The following is a 20249-nucleotide window of genomic DNA, read 5'->3' as shown; positions in this document are numbered from 1 at the left end:
GCCTGGGGCAGCTGCCGCCAAGACACAATGGGGAAAGGCCACAGTCTGAGGTCTTTCTGCCAAAGTTAAATGGGGCTCGCTCAGTTATTGGACCCTCCCAGTGCTTCAAATATATGTAAATATAGTTGTACAAATAAGAGATACCTTTGGTTTGTTTGTTGGATGGAGCCAAACTCCAATGTTTGTTTGTTTCTTCATACACTGCTGTGCAGAACCAAACTGCTTCAATGACTATGTATGTATATAAAGATATTTTTATGAATAAAGGATATTTTTGAAGTAAAAATGATTCACTTGATTGATTTGTGGCTTGAGAGGGCCATGTTATGAGGATATATTGAATAGAATGCATTTATAATCCTCTGAGGTTGTAAGAATGAGAGGTGATCTCATTGAAACATGGAAAACCCTTTGAGACATTGGCAGGGTAGCTATGAGAGGCCATTCCCACTGGTTGGAGAGTCTAGAACCAGGAACTGTAGACTTTGTGTAAGGAATCGGCCATGTAGAGTAGAGATGAGGAAACATTTTTTTCACTCAGAGGTTGCAAATGTTTGGAATTCTGTACCCCAGAGAGATCACTCATTCTGCCTTGCAATAATCTGGAATATGCAGCGAATTGACATAAACAGGACTTTCATGAACATGTTAGTCCATTGGGGGAAGTTTCCAAAACAATGTAAGTCATGACTTTTCAAAGGTAAACGGCTTACAGCCAAGAGTCATACTCACTGGTATTGCAGACCACCCTGGGTAAGGCAAGTTTAGCAGAAACATTGTCAATTAAAATGTGAAAGAACAATGGAATCTTGCTGACTAAGTGAGTCAAGGGCTGTACAGATTGAGTGAGAAAGTGGAGAAAATCCAATATGATTTTTCTGAACGATGGAACCGACTCGAGTGGCCTATTCCTGCTTCTATTTCTCATGTTCTTACTTCTTCGTGTGATGAATAACAGGAATTGATTATATTCTACACTGATCCACAAAATCACATGAAAAAAAGAGCACAAGACACCATTCATTACACAGAATTGCTAATGACTCTAATCTTCATCATACATGCACGCGCACAACACACACACACACACACACACACACACATACACACAACACAGCACACACACTCTCCATCTGGTAAGGATTTACAAGTCGAGTAATAATCACATTTTGTTTATTACAGATTATAAAAGTCTTTGTAATGCTACTAAGTTGTGTCAGAGTGGGAGTATCACAACGTGACTTCCTGAAGGAAAAATGCATTTGCAATCACTTGCATTATTAATTTTTTCTAGTTTTAAGTAGATCTACATTTTTGTGCTATTGGTTAAGTGCTTCAACTGACCTGACTAAGTTAACAGGTCCTGCAGAAGAACCAAGTTGTTCCTTAACTAACTTCCTTCTTAATGATTTAGAATGTAGATTTGTAAAGCATAGAGCATTATTACATTGAGATAAATTATTAATCAGGAAAAAGCCCAGCCTGGCACTCTCACCACTGCATCTTATGTGCACTTCAATTTAGTTTCACCTGTTAACAATGCTATTTTAACCTTCCGTTAAATGGTTTGACAATATTGTATAAATCATTTAATTTACGTTTGTCTCAAATCTTCCTTGCCGCCATTTTAAGCAGAGACACCAGTGTATCTGTTCGTTTTGAATGAATTAATGTCTCTTTTAAGATCAGGACTGCTGAAAGATATAAGTATTCAGATGGTATTAAGTATCAAATAATGCAATCTCAAGACTTATATATTTTGAGATTGATAATTTGAGAGCAAATTTTTGAAATTACAGTAAGAGGCATGTTTAAGCAAGACCCCGTCAGATCTTACTCTTTGTCCTCAATGAGATTTTTTTTTAAATGGCATAATTTAAAATTAGTGCTGCACTGCTTTGCAGAAAGATTCTGGATTTGATCATCTCCCTGTGTGGGGTTGCTAATTTCAGCGGGAGAGGTGATTTCCCTGGGCTACAAAGCGTGAAATGTGATGGAGTCCTATTCTTGGGGGCTGGTTTTAATTTGGTTGTTGGGCTGGAATTGGCTGACAGGGGTGGCATGATAGCTCTGTGGTTAGCACTGCTTCCTCCCAGTGCTAGGGACCCAGGTTCAATTCCTGTCTTGGGTGACTCTCTGTGTGGAGTTTGCATGTTCTCCCTGTGTGGGTTTTCTCCCACAATCCAAAGGTTAGGTGAATTGGCTGTGCTAAATTGCCCATAGTGTTAGGTGCACTAATTAGGGGAATGCGTCTGGGTGTGTTACTCTTTGCAGGGGCTTGTTGGGCTAAGGGACCTGTTCCTATATTGTAGAAAATCTAATCTAATGGCTGGTTTCACCTTGATCCTGCAGAATGCAGTGAAAGGAAAATAAATATTTAGCCAGTGGTCAGGAGGGTGCCATTGGTGAGATGCCCATTGGGATTGGCATATCAATTTGGGAGGGACACATACATCAACAGAAATATTAATTCAGTTCCTCTCCCTGTGGAGTCTCTCCATCAGTTTCTGCTCCTAATTTAGATGTCTAGAACTGGCAATGTTTTGCATTGGTTTCGGGGAAGGGTGCCCAGCAATTGGGGTGCCATCGCATCCCCAGGGCCTATGGAGATGGTCAGACCTCTGCCTGGAAAACAAAAAATGCTGGAGCTCACAGCGGGTCAGGCAGCATCCATGGAGACAGGGAGTTACAAAAACAATCACACAACACCAGGTTATGGTCCAACAGGTTTATTTGGAAGCACTAGCTTTCGGAGCTCCTTGTGGTTGTGGAGCAGGACCACAAGACGCAGAACTGATAACAAAAGATTATAGTGTCATGTAGTTGAAATGATAGATTGAACAAAACTAAATTGCAGAGAGACAGCACTGTAAGTCATTTGAAGAGTCATCTAGCCTCGAAACATTAGCTTGCTCTCTCTCTCTCCATGGATGCTGTCTGACCTGCTGTGACCTCCAGCATTTTTTGTTTTCAGGACAGATCCCAGCATCTGCAGTCATATGCTCCTGCAGACCTCTGTCTTAAACTGGCAGCCAGATAATAGCCACAGCGTGGGCCATTCCTCTCTGAGGCTGACACTTACACATGGGGAGACATGAAAGGGTGGGGCCGGAGTGGTGTCCATGTCTGGGGAGAACCCGTAGCCATCGCCTTCAAACTGAATGCGAATTGCAGTCGCTGTAATAGAGTGGCTGATAACAGTTTCAGGTTGCAATTTTGACGTGACATGGTTAACTTTGCTTTTCGTTCGCCACTGGGCGCTGGGACATCTCTGCTTGTCTGCGGGAGCAAATTAAAGGGGGAAATACACACTGGAACTTGTAAGCCACAGAGAGAGCAGAAGGGGGTAGGGGCCGTCAAAAAATAAAAACATCCCAGGGGAATCTAACGGGGTCTCCCCAATCCCACCCCTGAGGAGACAGAAGAATTGAAAAAGTTGGAAATTCTCCGAGCAGGCAACCTGTAAATCCGGATTAGTTTTGCGCTTTCGCCTCACATGCCCCAGGAGTTCAATTGATCACTTGCTCTGTGACAAGTTTTTTTTTAAAAAAAGCAAAAAAAAATAGAGCACTGACAGTCTTTGCGGTGGTTTGATTTCTTTCAAATGCAAATGCCCTTCCCTCCCTGCCTCTCCCCTCTCTCTGGGAAAGATAGATTACGTTCAGCCTCCCACCCACACCCCCCCCCCCCCCCCAGCCCTGATTTATACATCTCGGTCTAAAGGAATCTGTTTGTGGATTCTGTCTCGCTCCTGGTCGTTCTCTCCTGGTTATGAATCACTCTTGGCCGGGGTATAGCAAGCTGCCTGGTTCCTCCTCCGTTTCTCTTCGGAAGGGGGTGTCTCCCCCCCCCTCCTCCTCCGTCTAGGCTGAGGCGATTGGACCCAGTTCTGTACTGCCACCCCTTCTCCACCTCCTGCAGAGACATTTCGCCTTGTTGCTGGCTGTGGTTGCTACCGGGACGTGAGGGAGCAGTTGCTCGCCAAGGACAGGGGACTCACTCTCTCTCTCTGAGCTCAAACAGCAGCTGAACAAGAAACGGAGCAAAACTTGCCTTGCTGGTCAGCAGAAGGTGGGTGTCTGCTCCTTTTTTCTGTGGTAGGGGGGAGACGGGATATTGTCATTGCAGCAGTTCGATTCAGTCATCACAGCGCAAAAGCGAAATGAAACTCTGTACATTGCGTTCCCTTCGCTGGGCAAGGTCAGCTGTGCATTGACTGTGCTGCCCCTTATATTGACTGGGACCCCGGTGTTTTCACCTATTACCCACTGGTTCGGCACACTGCCGCAATTTCTACCTTTTACTCCCCACCAATCCTTCTCCGGAACCTGATTGTTTTCAGGATTAAATTTAACCCTCTCAGCGTTGACCGGCTCCAGGTTAAACCCGTTTGCATGAACTCCGCATTTTGGCGAATGAAGAGGTTGCGGGGCAGTGTTGGACTGTGCGTTTTGTTTTGCTTTTGGAAAGAACGAATCGCCTTTACCCAACAGACCTTTAAAAGGAAAGACGTTAAACTGAAGAGTTAGGCGGAGATAGCAGTGCTTACTCTGTGAAGGTGAGCGGTGCTGTGTTTGTCCATATTGTTGATGTTGGCCGGACCAGAGTTCGGTTTCGAGTATAAGAATAGACAGACCTACAGAGATGGAGGAAGTGGGTGCACTTGATGCGTGGATAGTCCTATTTTCTTTGTTAAACAAAATATAGCGTTCTACAGCAAACTCCATCCCATTTAGCCCACAGCATGCCCTTTTGTCTGTATGATTCCTCCATGCAATGTTTGAAACGAAACGGTTCATTTGAGCTTTCTGACTGCGATCATTCGCCTGAAGTCTTCTGCACGATAATTCAATTCATTGGTCGCGCACAGAGTTTGGAACCTTCTCCCGTGTTTATCACAAGAGCTGTACAGTACGGAACTGTCAGAGATACAGGAGGAAGTAACTGCTCCCACTGATGTGCTAGAGAGAGAAAGAGAGAGAGAGAAATCACCCCAGATCCCCATCAGTGTTCAAAAAACCACTTGCACTGATGCACCTGACTCACAAAGCAATTGCAAACATCCCTAAGCAGTTCTGCTACACATTCTGTTGGTCTGTCTATCACCAACCTACTGATCTATTTCAAATCTCAAAAGTAGTTCAGGTGCGTCTGTATGTTTTGCATGTACTTATCATTAACAGATTGTCCTGATCTGCATTTGTTGGGGCAAACCGTGTCTTCACGGTTTGTGAATGTGTCTATCGAAAATATATGACGCCTTTCCGCTCGGTAGTAGCGGGATCAGGGAGAGTCTGTGTAGTGCTATGCAAAATGCAGAGTAGCCTGCACCGCTGTGTGTCGAGCTGGCGGGTTTGTGTGAGTTATGGAGCAGACCCTATGTGCAGTTTCCATGGGTGTGCAAGTTGCATAAACTGCGTGTTACTGTTATTTAAAAAAAAAATCATGGAATCACTGGCTGGGTCAGCATTTATTGCCCATTCGTAATTGCCTGGGGAGGGCAGTTCGGGGTCCATCGCATTGCTGTGGGTCTGGACTCAAATGTAGGCCAGACCAGGTAAGGATGGCAGATTTCCTCCTCTCATGTGTTTTAGTGAGCCAGTTGGGAGTCTTACAACAGGCAATATGGTTGTCATTGTCATCTTTTGTTCAAGATTTTCATTGATTCAGATTTCACCCTCTGTCAAATTGGATTTTGACCTGATGTGCTCAGAACTTTAACTCTGGATCCTGGATTATGCTCTAGTGACAGGTTGTGAGGTATATTTCATGTACTTTGTAGACTGTCCCTGTTTGTTACTTCGAGGACAGTCAAGGGTTATAGTGGCAGCAGAATGCAGAGTCCACAGTCGGATCAGCCACGATCTGGTGGAATGCTGGAGCCGACTCCCAGTGCCCTGTATTCCCCTGACAGTCACCATGCATGACCTAGATTGGAATATCACATTGGAACTGGGATATGTTGTGCATTTTATAGTCTACCTGCCACAGAAGCAATGTATGGCCAGCTTTGACAGCATTTGTCTGGTTCACGTACAGTACTCGTGTCTTCTTGTGAGATGTTGGTTAGCTCAGTTGGTGGATGGCTAGTTTGTAATACTAACAGTGTGGATTCAGTTCCTGTGGTAACTCAGGTCACCATGAATGTTTCACCTTCTCAACATCACATGAGCCTCAGGTTAAACTCACCACCAGTCATCTCCCTCTCTGTAATGAGAGAACAGTCTGTGGTCCTCTGGGACTGTAGTGTCTTTACCTTACAGATGTCCTTCCTGTGTGACTCACGCTGCCTGAGATTACCATGAAGAACTCTTGTTCTCAACCACTCCCCTCACCTAAAGTGTGATGATCCTCAGATTAAACCCCCAACAGTCATCACTCTTCAATGAGAGATCAGCCTTATGCTCTGGTATGACTCTGGTGATTTTACCATTAACTTGCCATAAGCTGTAGCATAATACTCATATCATGCATTATGTGGGAAGGAGATCTGTGCAAACATAAGATCATAATGCACAGAATGAGGCCATTCAACCCATTAAATTTAGGTCAGCTAATTGAAAGAGAAATCTGATTAATCTTGACTCTCCTCCTGTTCAGATACTTACTGTGGGATTTGCTCCCAATACATTTTCAAGTAATGCCTTTCAGCTCATCAATACTTGGCGAGTACAAAAAAAATCTGCTGAGTCATCTAAACCCTCTGCCTGTGGAACCAGCCTCTCCCAACTTCTCCTAATGAATCTCCTTGTGAATTGTTGAACATTGTTCTCAAATTTTCTGTGAACCTCTTGCGCTGAGGAAGAGAATCCTCATTTCTCCAGGTTGTCCAAATAACTGAACTCCCGCCCTGCGACTACTTCTCCGAATAAATCTCTGAAGAATTCTCCATGACCCTCCTTCTGAAGTGCAGAATCCAAAAGTTAGCACAATACTCCAGCTGAGACCTAACCATTGATTTCATAATTTTTAGCACCACCTTTGTTTTCTTGATATTCTCTGTTTCTGTTTTGTACATATGGGTTTAGTCATAAGATTGACTAAGTAGTCATGTGATGTGGATGCACCAGCGCATAGAATCCCTACAGTGTGGAAGCAGACCATTTGATCCATCAAGTCCACACTGCCCATCTGAAGGATATTCCAGTCAGACCCACCTTATCCCTGTAACCCCTCATTTCCCATGGCTTATCCACCTACACATCCCTGGACACTATGGGCAATTTTTGGGCTGTGGGAGGAAACCAGAGCACCCGGAGGAAATTTACACGCAAAGGGAGAATACATAAACTCCACATAGAGAGTTGCCTGAGGCTGGGACCGAATCTGGGTCCTTGGGGCTGTGAGGCAGCAGTGCTAACCACTGAGCCACCGTGCTGCCCTGTTATAAATCATGCACATTTTTATAATGGATGATCAATTGAGAAGTATAAAGGTCAATCAGCATGGATTCTCAAAAATGAGATCAAAATTAACCATCGTTTAACAGCATAACAGCTCTTAACGATTCAAGTGAAGTCTTTAATTGAACAGGTCAGTGAGTATTTTATTCTTTGAGTTTCAGAAGCACTTGAACAAGATTCCCAATCAGCAAATCATGGTGATTGTAACAGGACAGAGGATGGGGGCTCCTCTACAGTCATGGATAGAAAATATCTTTTCTCAACAGAAGTTATTCCAGCTGTGTCAAAGTTTCAGCAGCTCAAGGGTTGGTCTTTATAATTTGTCAATCATAATGACAACTTGGACAAAAGTACAGTAAGAAAAATGTCCTGAGTTTATAGATGGCACCAAAATAGGAGGCACTGGGGAAATAAGCAACATTGCTTTGGCAGGCAGGGCCAGTAGGTGGCAGATACAGTTTGATGTATTCGGGGTAGAGTCATTACGGTGAAAATATGAAAATAAAGAAATAACTTTGAAGATATTGGGTAGAGATTGGGTTAAAGAGAATAATTTTATAGTTGTCAAAACACGAGTGCTCAGCTGCAGTGATAAAAGCAAGTGTCATGTAGTTACCATTCACTGAAGGAATGAGTGCAAATATAATGCTGTTCTGGTGGGTTTTTTTTCTCATCAACAACTTATTCATGTCATTTGGTGTGACAGATATGAGCATGAGCTGAACTTAAGAGCCTCTAATTAATGAAGAAGTACGTGATAAGTTAGAAAGGTGATTCCAGAGAAAAGTGGGAGCTTTTGTCTCTTTACATATGAAGGGCTGTGGGTGAAGATAAATTGTTTGTACAAACTGTATGGTAACCATTCCCAAAGCTTTCCACACTCCAACCTTAATCAGATGGGAGCCTCATGCATCTGTAGCAGTTGCATTCCTCTGATGTACATAGGAGCTGACGGCATTTTGTCTGGCAGTGTAGCCAATGATGTCCAAAAAGACAAGCTCAGAAACAGACCCTTCGGTCCAACTCATCAACGCTGACCAGTTATCCTAAATTAATCTACTTCCATCTGCCAGCATTTGGCTCAAATCCTTCTAAACCTTGCCTGTTCATATACCCATCCAGATGCCTCTTAAAGATTGTAATTGTACCCACCTCCACCATTTCCTGTAGCAGCTAATTTCATACATGTACCACCCTCTGTGTGAAAATGTTGCTCCGTAAGTTCCTTTTAAATCTTTCCCCTCTCACCCTAAACCTATGCCGTCTAGTTTTGGACTCCCTCACCTCAGAGAAACAACCTTGTCTATTTATCCTATCCATGCCCCTCATGATTTTATGAACCTCTATAAGGTCTCCCCTCAGTCTCCAACCCTCCAAGGAAATTAGTTCTCGCCTATCCACACCCTCTCTATAGCTCGAATCCTCCAACCCTGGCAATATCCTTGTAAATCTTTTCTGAAACCTTTCAAGTTTCGCAGCGTCTCGTTGGAGTGCTGCCAAAGACTAGTTCCTGTAGACTTTACAAAGACGATGTAGGCCATTGCCAACCTGCAGTTCACTCTCTCCATTCATATCCCCAGCCTCCTGGTAGCCAGTCAATCACCCTCTACCCAGTGTGAGACCATCTCCAACTTGTGAATTGGGTCAGCAGAAAACTATTGATGGAAATCAGTACCTGTCCAGTTTTACAAGCAGCTGATTGAATTTGCCTGGACTGTAATTTGTAAACCTACTCCATAACGTTGTTGAATAAGTAATTATTGAATAAGTAAGCATCGTTGGAGACCTTTTAGATGAATTCAAAAGACAATTAGCTTTGTGTCCCCTGGAGAGAGAAGGTTCTGAGGGGAGTTGTGGGGATATAAGTGGGTTGATGTTGGCTTATGGATAATGGGAATAAGTGGGACTGCTCTTCTTAGAGCACAGTTGGTTCGGAAGAGATTTGACAAAAGTGTTCAAAACAGGAAAGAGTTTTTGGTTAGATAGAGTACTAAGATCATCTGATTCTATTGGTGAGAAGGCTGGTAACCAGAGGACACGGAATTTAAATGCTTCACAAAAAAAAATCAAAGGGAGAAAATTAGAAGATTTTACTTACAGAAGCTGATGGGAGCAGTCTGATGGAGCGCTGGAAGCATATTACATAAAAACTTTTAAAATTTGAAAAGGAAACAATTGCAGTTTTATGGAGAGAGAGCGGAAGGACTGGGGAAAAATAATGGATAGCTTTTTTCACAGACAAGATGGACTGAATGGCCTTGTTCTGTGCTGTGTGATTCTCTGAGAGGTGGACAGGATAACCATTAATGATACTGCACCATTTTATCTTAAAAACTGGCGACACTGTGATCAATGGGGCTGAATAGCTAAGATAGTTAGTGCAGAATAAAGCCAACAGCTTTCAATCTCTGTTCTAGCTGAGGTTGCCTCTCCCCTCCTTAACCCCGATAAAAGCATAAGCCTTAATTAATAACTCTTGGACAATGAGATGACTGCCGTGGGAGAGAGAGAATGTTACTATGTCCTGCCGGGTTGAAATGAGTCTGAACGTCAGTCATGGCTGATATTTTTTGACACTGTTTTTCCCTAAAGCACTACATTCACAGGCTCGGCTGGGAAGGTAAAGGAGGATGGCAGTGAGAAATGAAAGTGTATCTCTCCCCCTTCTCTGAAGCAAGAACAACCAAAGATGGGGACCACAAAGAGGGCTCTGTGGTGTCAGCAGGTTAGCTTCTGCCCTGACTGTGTTGATATGCTGTTACCCTGAAAGGAATAGAAGTAAAACGAAAAGGTTAAACAAATCCAAACATAAATATTGAAGATCTATCCTTGGACTAATATATAGCATTTCAGTGAAAGACAATTCCTTTTTTATAAAAACGTGAAAAGCCAGTATTATCCATCAGGTGGGGGAAAACTCACCCTTAAAACAGAAGAAATTTATAGTTAAACAATATTATTGCCCATGTCCATTGGTGGAATATTATGAATCAATTTCTTTATGATCTTGCGTGTTTTGCCAGTATTAACCTGTGTGTAGCTGTGCTGTTACCACTTTGTATCTGCAGACTTCACCATGCTTTCCTCCTTTGTTCTGGGGAGCTCAGAGGCTAATGTAACTCGGTACTTATTACAATGCCATATGTTTGGAGCTGTTTTGCTCTTTTCTTGTGTTTCTGTGTGCTTGTGTGTGTGTTTGAACTGCAGATTCACACAACAGTATGTTCAGTTCATTTAAAATGCTCCTATGAGAATACTTAGGGCAGTTACCAGCAGGGGAATGCAGCCCAAGTGATCTTGTGTCATCTGGCAAGAGGACTTAATGGTGTCTGATCTCATTGACTCATAGCCAGTGGACTCTGCGATGCCTTCTGTCTCGACTTTCTATGGAACTGGCCAGCACAGCGTGCTCAATACGATGGACACAGTGCAAGGGAGTTCTAGGAAAGATTATTTTTTATCACGGCGCTTAGTCAGGCAAATAAGCACAGCTGCCTTCACGCAAATAATTTCATGTCATACATCTTCAGTAACAAAGTTAAATAACATTGTAACGAAATATCCTCAGTGAGCTATGCAAACATTAGCAGTCAACACCTATTTATCCAGTGTAGAATAAGATGAAAACAATGCCATTTTATATTATGCAAACACCTGCAACAGAAAACTGGTGCAGTTCCTTCCTATCAGTATTCCCCCGGGATAACTATTCCTCGATGGAACACCAAGTTTGAACCAAACTTGACTTTAACCTGTCTTGCGTTAAGTGGCATTCAATATTTCTGACACATCCATAATAATAGACGTATCCTTCTTTTCAGCTATTGAAAGAGAAAATAAACTCAATCTCTGTGTATTTGGTCACTTAGCCTTTTGATTTGTCAAGTGCATCTTGGTTTGAACAGCTCACTGCTTTAGGGAAAGTGGGGAAAGTGGGGAAAATGTTTCAGTCAGACTGCAGGTTTAACCTCTTCATTTTACAACTCACGGAGGAGAGTCTTCCTTTGGCTTTTGCAAATGTCAGACTCATATACTTGATCTTGATTATCATAAATCGTTGAATTGACAATGAACTGTAGGATTCTCTGAGTTATAGCATCAAAGTATAGGATTGTAGAGCACAGGAGGAGGCCATTCGGTCCATAATTCATAAGGGTGGCTTTTGGACCAACAGCTGTAAGACAGAAGCAGAGAACCAGTTAGGTAAACGTTTACTTTTGAGGGTCTACCTGTCCGTGCGCTGCATTCTCCATTTCCAGTTCAGATACCCAGCCTTCATGGGTTTGTTTCTGCAAACTGCAAGGTGGAATTTAGTGTTCCCAACAAGTTAACACCCAAAAATGCTCGGAGATACAAAGAGAAAACCACTGTTGAAAGAAAAGCTGCAATGCTGGAAGAACCTTCAATCTACTTTTCTTCAAACACATCAGGGCCTTGTCACAATAGGTGGTCCCTCAGCATTATTTCCTGAGGCACTGTCACAAAGTAACCTCTAATGAGACTGCAGTAATGCCTGCTTATCATAACAGGAACAGATGAATATTACCTAGTCACCTTCCTTATCTGATTTGCATTCAGTGACCTTGATTTGATTTTTCCCCATTTAAAAAAACACATTATTAATCTTTGTTTTTTTTGTGAATAATTTCTAAAAGTACCCTGATGTTTTTAAAGAGATCATTAGCAGTTTACACACAAGCCTTTGCATTTATCAACATTGATTTAAAGATACAAAGTATAAGCTGTGTGCTTCTGAAGGGGGAATTGAAGGAAACGATTCTCCCCAGTTACCAGTCACTTTCCAACGTTATGTATCAGAAGCGTTTTCTACATTTGCAGGTTAAAGAATTTTAGCCTCCTACTTCCATCCATCACACTCACAGTAGAGCTGTGATGACTAGTTTGATGATTGGTGACAGAGCAGCCAGTGATTTCACTGTGCTTTTGGTTAAAGTGAAGGCAGCTTTCCTTATCAATGATTTCAGACATACTTAGAATTACATAGAATCTAGCCTTTCCAGCCCAACTGACACTTACAATTCACACAAACCTTCTCCCATACATTATTGAGCCTTAGCACAGTAATTTTCCATTTCTTTTTCTGTCATGTGTTTGTTCAGCTTCTCTTAAAATGCTTTTTATCTTGGGTGTGTGATGGCTATTCTCACCCGTCTCTGGGTAAAGACGTTTCTCCTGAATTCCCCATCAGATCTAATAGTGACAATGGGGAGGTGATGACCTGGTGATGTCATCGCTAGACTATTTAATCCAGAAACTCAACTAATGCTCTGGGGATCTGGGTGTGAATTTTGTCATGGTGTGTGGAATTTGAATTCAATTAAAATTATTTTAAAAATCTGGAGTTAAGAATCTACTGATTGCCAATTGTCAGGGGCAAAAAAACCCATCTGGCTCAGTGATGTCCTTCAGGTACAGTAGGTGGTGTGGCCTCACCAGCACCCTGTACTGCTGCAGCATAACCTCACTGTTTTTAAACTCAATCTCTTTAGCAATGAAGGATAAAATTCCATTTGCCTTCCTAATTACCTGCTGTACCTGCAGAACAACCCTCTGTGATTCATGCACACAGACACGCAGGTCCCTCTGCATAGCAGCATGCCGTAACTTTTTACCATTCAGGTAATAGTCCATTTTATTGTTATCCCTACCAAAATGGCAAGTCAGCCAAATTACTGTCGGTCTGAAGTCACATGTAAGCCAGACCAGGTGAGGATGGCAGTTGGAGATTTCCTTCCCTGAAACACAGAAACATAGACAATAGCTGCAGGAGTAGGCCACTCTGCCCTTCCAGCCTGCATCACCATTCAATATGATCATGGCTGATCATATAATATTAGTAAGCCATTCCCACTTTCTGTCCATACCCCTTGATCCCTTTAGCCATAAGGGCCATGTCTAGCTCCCTCTTGAATGTATCTAAAGAATTCTCCCCGGGCCTGTTTCCACACTGTAATGTAATCTAAAAAAAAACAAGCAGGGGAATTCTTGCCACTTCAACCCGGCGTTCACTAAAACAAATGGCGTGGTCATTGTTGGTGAGAGCCTACTGTTTCTAAATCAGCTGCTGTACAGTACAGCCTTCAACAAATACATCATCAATAATCAGTATTTTGGGAGGTGCTGAGGGAATGAAAGGCACTAAATAAACATATGTCCTTTCTTTCTTCATCCACAAGTCGATATTGCCTGTTTTATTTTATCACACAAAGTCATAACAATCGTACTATTTGACAAGAGTAAATTTGAAAGCATGCTTGTGTGATTGATTTTTCTCTCCTTGTATTCTCCTTGGAAACCAATAAAATTCACTTCTGAAAAATGAGATATCATTTTGAACTGTAGCACCTGTAACAGTGCAATGATTTAATTAATGGGACTGGTAAATATTTGCTCTTAAGATTTGAAGTGAAATGCATCGCAACATGTTCTGGAGCTAAACTTTCAACAGACAAAGGCAGACAGCATTGAGTTCTTGTGGTGCAGTGGTGGTCTCTTACCTCTGGGTTTAAGTCTCACTCCATGACTCGATGGCCAAATAAGGTGCCCAGGCAGATTGGCAATTGGTTGGCAAATCCTTCTGATGTGCTTATGACAGAAGGTAAGAATGGGAAAGCATCCTCACGGTAATATACTGTAATGTGCAGGTTCTTTTTGAGAGCAAAGTTATCCTTCTTTAGAGGAACCACCACATAAACACAAAGGCTGTGAGATGAAAGGGATACTTTTGTGAGCCACTGTTAGCATAGGAACAACATAAGAAATAGGAGCAGGAGTAGGCCATCTGGCCCACTCAATGAGATCATGGCTGATCATTTTGTGGATTCAGCACCACTTACCTACCGCTCACCACAACCATTCATTCCTCTACTGTTCAAAAATCTATCTATCTATCTATCTTCTTAAAAACATTCAACGATTTAGCCTCAACTGCTTCACTGGGCGGGAATTCCACAGATTCACAATATTTTGGGTGAAAATGTTCCTCTTAACTCAGTCCGAAATCTGTTCCCCCTTAATTTGAGCCTTAATTAGTACTGATAACATAGGGTAGAACATCAGGATTAGGGCAAACTCTTTCACTCAGAGAGCTGCTGAGACGTGGAATGGTCTGCCTGAAGAGGCGGAGGAAGCTAATGTGATAAAAAAAAATTAAGAGGGAGTTGGACATCTTACTCGAGAATGAGGAGCAAACAGAGTTATGATAGACTGGAAGACCGCCATCTGTCCTGTAACCTTCTAGGCCCCTATGTCGATAAACTGAACCCTCTTTACTTTGTGGTTCCTTTGGAGTTTCTGCTTGTTCGAATCACTGTGATATACTGTTTTTTTGCTGTCCAGTCCCCTGTGAATTGGAACAGTTACTAGATTTGTTGAAATAAGTTAAAGACATCACTGTATCAGAGGTTGATATGTTTGTTCATGCCTTTGCCACTTAAGTTACAACCTTAAAGAATAAAAAAAATATACTTTTCCTCAAGTAGTGGACTCACCAGAACACACTGGGCTTTCACCACTTAACCAGCTGGTTAACACAAGGGAAAGTGTCACTGTGTGTTGTGCGATCCTCCTACGTATTAAAGGGTGAAGGGATTTATTGCTAGAAATCACACAACACCAGGTTATAGTCCAACAGGTTTAATTGGAAGCACACTAGCTTTCGGAGCGACGCTCCTTCATCAGGTGTTGGACTACAACCTGGTGTTGTGTGATTTCTAACTTTGTACACCCCAGTCCAACACCGGCATCTCCGAATCAGGATTTATTGCTGTCAGTGATGGGTTCAAGCTAGAGCCACTAGTCCATTCTTCAGTAATGTGCCATGTTGCAACATTAAGAGACTGTGAAAATCTCTTCTGTACATGCAAATGGGAGGAAACGATCACCCCAAAAATCTTTGAATGCACTGATATTTAACAGCAATGTAAATCAATCAATTAGGAGTCATTAATGAACCAAACATACTGTTGGGGAATAGAATAAATACCTAAAGGAAAGCAAGAGAGAAGGTCTAAGTGTGTGGCTCCTCCAAAGAACTGGTTTGGGCTCAATGGGTTGAATGGCCTTCTATATTTTATGATTCCATACTGTCCGAGGTGAACTGTAGCATAGATCAAAGTTCAATTACCAACCTTCTTTAATGTTCACAGCTAGAGTCCTCTCTTTCCTCTTTTGAACAGAGAAGGTTACCACGAGATCTAATAGAGCTCTTCATAATGATGACCTGCGTTGATGCATGAAATAGGGGCATTCTTTGACTTGGGAGTGCCCTTGAGGTGCTGCAGCCCGTGAGGTTACAGGGCTCAGAAGTGGCATGAGACTGCCTCCTTCATGGGCTGTTTGGCCCGCCTATATGCCAGGACTTGATCTGGTTCTCAAAGAGTGAGGAGATAAGGAGATGCAGTTTGCAGTGGCTGAAGGGTTAGTGAGCAGAGGATGCACTTTAATGCAATTGGCAATGTAGAAGGTGAGATGAGCAGATCATTTTATTTTTCCTGACTGAATTGTGATCCGAAATGCATTGCTGGAGGAGCCAGTGTTGGCAATCATTTTAAAAGGGAATGGAGTGAGTGCTGAAAGGGTGTGGCTTGCAGGAATATTGAGTAAAGCAGGGGAATAGGAATGAATTCCCTAGCTTGACCTATGTGTTTACACAGGTACGATGGGATGAATGGCCACCTCCTGTGCTGGATGAGCCTGTGAGCTGGGTTTTCCAAGCAGGCATCAGGACATTAGCCCCCTACTTGCTGGTGGCCAGGCCAGCCAAGCAGTTTGCCTTCAGGCTGTGCTATAATTGGTCATCTCTGAATTCATTGTCTGGGAAGGACAGTAGGAGGATTTCCCATGTTACAGACATGAGGAGAGGTAGCTGCTCATGCTGAGGCTCAAAGGAGGTGATGAGGCACCTCAACATGGAGGTCCCAACATTGGTGTTGAAGGAAATTAAAATTAGCAACAAACATGCATTGGAAAATTAATAGGGCTAAGTTCCTGGTACCTGATATACTACATACCAGAGTGCTGGAAGAGGTCGCTACAGAGATAGTTACGTAGGTACATTGATGAACATTGGTACATAGAAATCTTCCAAACCCCTTTTGATTCTGGAATGCCTACTGCAGATTGGTAGGAACAACTGTCACCCCAATATTCAAGAATAGAGAGAGAAAGAGAAAAAGATAGAAAACAGGGAATTGCATTAGTAGAAGGGAGCATGCTAGAATCCATGGATACATGGATAATAATGATTGGTTTTGACATAGTCAGCATGGATTTGCCAATGCAGAATCATGTTTGAAAAACTCGTTACGAGTTCTTTGAAGATGTTATGGACAGAATTGATAAAAATAACTATTTGGTAATATTATTAAGTTGAAGGAGTGCACTGTACCTTTAAGAGAGAGTAATAGCTGTTTTGCACTGGGAGCTTGCAGGCACCTGTCATGTGACTGACTAGCAGTCTCAAACTGTACTGGAAAATTGAAAATATGTAACATTTGGCCATGAAATAAATACCCGAGTTTTGGTTGCTGTTTTGACAACCATTCGAATTAAACCAATCAGCTTAAATTATGCCCCAGGATACTAAAAAACAATTGATTTTGAATTTATTGTTTTGCCAACATCAAACCAATGAGAAGATCTGAGGCTAGGGAGAAAAAGAAGCAGACATTTTGACAGCTCAACAGAGACACAAACTGCCATCGCCAGCATAACACTCTCTAGCAAAGGTACCTTTTTCATATGAAACATTTTTGCAGCAATAGACCGAAGACAACCCAGGGAGATCTATAGCCAGAGAGAGACAGACACCGATGACAGCTACTGGTTGTTTTTGAAATTAAGTTGATGTAATTTAATATGGGCTTTTATAGGGACAGTATATTATTGCATAGTTGGAGACAGATAAGAAGCATTTAAGAGAAATGAGGCTAAGAGTTGTGAATAGTTGTTGTTTAATGTTTATTTTTAGAGTTAAAGAATAAATTGATTTTTTTCTTAGTGTAAGTTGGGAGTTCTTTGTCACTCATTCTTTATCAGATTATGAGGTGAGGTGAGCGTTTCTGGGTGTTTGGTTTAATTAACAGAGGGGTTCACTGCCATGTTGTTACAGTATGGGGGCTCGGTTCCGTGATTTGGACAGGTTTAGGCAGGTCCAGTCTGAGGTTTGGACAGATTCGAACTGATTTGGGGTACGAAAGATCCCATCAGATTTAAACATTTGCTGATTAGGGTCCCAGATATTTAAATAAAATGTAGGTGAGACAATTTGTTTAATTTCAGTTACTTGTGGTTGGTTAAATTAAAAGTAAGAGAAATTGTTCTTAAGATTACTAAAGAGGTTCTGGGGCTTGAAGATGATTCCCAAATTTGCCAAGAAGGTTTAGAAAAATAGAACAAGGCCATATTTTTAGAATTAGCAAAGAGGTTAGAATTGGGTCTAACGAGGGACAAAAGGAAAGCTGAAATTGTAAGGGAGTTAGTCAAGCAGATAGGTGTGTCAGAGAAACAGACAAGGGCAGTAGGGTTAGAAGAACTTAAATTACAATTGAGGAAAATGGAGTTAGAACATAATGAAAAGGAAAGGCCCATGTTAGAGGAAAAAGAAAGAGAGAGATGAGAGAGAAAGAGAGAGAGAGAAGAGAGAGAAAGGGAGAGAGAATTTGAACTTCAGAAGTTGTAAATTAGTCAGGAAGGTCAAGTTAACAAGATGGTGATGAAGAGAGAAGACAGTGATATGCACAAATATGTGAAAGCGTTGCCACATTTTGATGAGAAAGATGTTGAAGACTTCTTTATTTCATTGGAAAAATTGGCAAGGCAGATGGATTGATCCAGGATTTATGGGTAATGCTAGTTCAGACTAAACCGGTAAGCAGAGCTAGTGAGGTATTTGCAATGCTGTCAGATGAGGAATCAAAAGATTGTGAAGAGCTCAACCAGGCTATTTGAGGGCTAATGAATTGGTACCAGAAGCATATAGACACCTGTTCAGAAACACAAAGAAGGAACCAGGTCAGACTTATGTTGAGTTAGAAAGAATTAATCATAGCCAATTTGATAGATGGGGTGGTGGACCTTAAAAATAAATAAGACCTTTGAAGCTCTAAGAGCGATTATTCTGCTGGAGGAGTTTAAAAACTCACTTCCAGAGATGATAGGAATTTATGTGGAGAAACAGAAAGTTAAGGAAGTGAGAAGAGTGGCAGCGATGGCAGATGGATGTGCATTGGCAAAGTTTAACACCTGGCATGAATTTCATCCTGTGAGGGATAGAAACTGGGAGAAGAGTAGTCCTACACTACAAACCAAAGAGTAGAGAGCACTGGTAATTGTTTACCACAAGTTAGAAAAATGCCCAAGAGGGTGGAAAGGAGGTGAAAGGCCTCAGGTGTTTGCACTGTGGTAAGGTGGACACTTTAGGTCATAGTGCTGGTCGTTAAAGAAAGGCACTGTGGGAAAAGATGTGGTAAAAGAAGCTAAGCCAGTGGCATTAGTGAAGGTAGTAAAGGAGACCCCAAGAAGAGCCGAGGAGCTGCAGGAGAGTGCACAGCCGAGGCAGGGGCTGGGTGTGGAGTTAGTACCTGATCTCGACAAAGAATTCACCTCAGAAAGAACAGGGGGAGAAGGACAAGTTATAATTTTGAGAGATACAGGATCTAACCAGTCTCTAATAGTAAGAGATGAATGAATTTGCACTCTTTCTGATCTGTTACCTGATAGAGTGGTAATTTGTGGGATAGATGGACAGAAATTTAATGTTCCCTATGTAAGATCAAGTTAGAGTTTCAACTCAAGACTGGGGAAGTTACGGTGGGAGTGATTGACAGCGTGAAAGTTCCATGAATCCAGTTTGTTCTTGGGGATGATTTAGTCGGATCCAAGGTGGGAGTGACACCCCTTGTTGTGGAGAAGCCCAAGAAAGACCAGGGAACTGAGGAGTTGAAAGAAAAATACCCTGGAATTTTCCCAGATTGTGTGGTAACCAGGTCCCACTATCATAAGTCACAGGAAAAAGCAAAGACGAAAGAGAAAGATGAAGGAGTTGAGGTTCAGTTAGCGGACATCCTGTTTGATGTAATTGTGCAGGAAAAACCTGAACAAGCACAGGGTCAGGCAGAAGTGTTTAGTGCTGAAAGGCTAACGGATTTACAACAGAAAGACGAGACAATAAAAGATATATTAATGCATACTCAGAAAAGGAGTCAGAGAATATTCCTGAGGGTTATTATCTTAAAGATAGAATCCTAAGAGGAAAATAGGGACCATGGCAGGTTAGTGCATAGGAGAAATGGGCGGAAGTTCACCAGATTGTGTTGCTGGTAGCATACAGACAGGAGGTGTTACAGGTAGCACATGAACTACCTGTTGGAGGTCACCTCGGGGTATGAAAGACTCAGGCTAAGGTACGAAAGCATTTTTATTGGCCTGGAATGCACAAGGATGTGGTTAACTTTTGCTGTACGTGTCATACATGCCAAATGGTAGGTAAGCCACAGACGGTGTTAAAATCAGCACTCTTGTTGCCAATTCCCATATTTGAAGAACCTTTCACACGGACTATGATTAATTGTTAGATCCCTTCTCTAAAACTAAAAGTGGGAACCAGTACTTGTTAACCATAGTGGATGTCTTCTAGGAGAAAGTGAGGGCTGCAGATGCTGGAAATCAGAGCTGAGAATGTGTTGCTGGAAAAGCGCAGCAGGTCAGGCAGCATCGAAGGAGCAGGGGAATCGACGTTTCGGGCATAAGCCCTTCTTCAGGAATGAGAAGGGTGTGCCAAGCAGACTAAGATAAAAGCTAGGGAGGAGGGACTTGGGGGAGGGG

At 42.2% G+C, this 20249-nt stretch overlaps 1 protein-coding gene across 3 annotated transcripts in view; it reads left to right on the top strand.

The window, feature by feature from the left end:
* Nucleotides 1-3717: 3717 nt before the first annotated feature.
* Nucleotides 3718-20249, top strand: part of cdh7a (cadherin 7a) — a 170436-nt gene continuing 153904 nt past the window's right edge. The window contains exon 1 of one of the 3 annotated variants that reach the window (XM_043687680.1): nucleotides 3718-4071. The gene's annotated coding sequence lies outside the window, so the exon portion shown is untranslated. The other 2 variants (XM_043687681.1, XM_043687682.1) reach the window with 2 other exon arrangements.

Source organism: Chiloscyllium plagiosum, chromosome 4, assembly GCF_004010195.1.
Source record: "Chiloscyllium plagiosum isolate BGI_BamShark_2017 chromosome 4, ASM401019v2, whole genome shotgun sequence".
Lineage (NCBI taxonomy): Eukaryota > Metazoa > Chordata > Chondrichthyes > Orectolobiformes > Hemiscylliidae > Chiloscyllium > Chiloscyllium plagiosum.
Note: the sequence above shows the minus strand (reverse complement) of the source record. Positions and strands in the feature narration are given on the sequence as shown.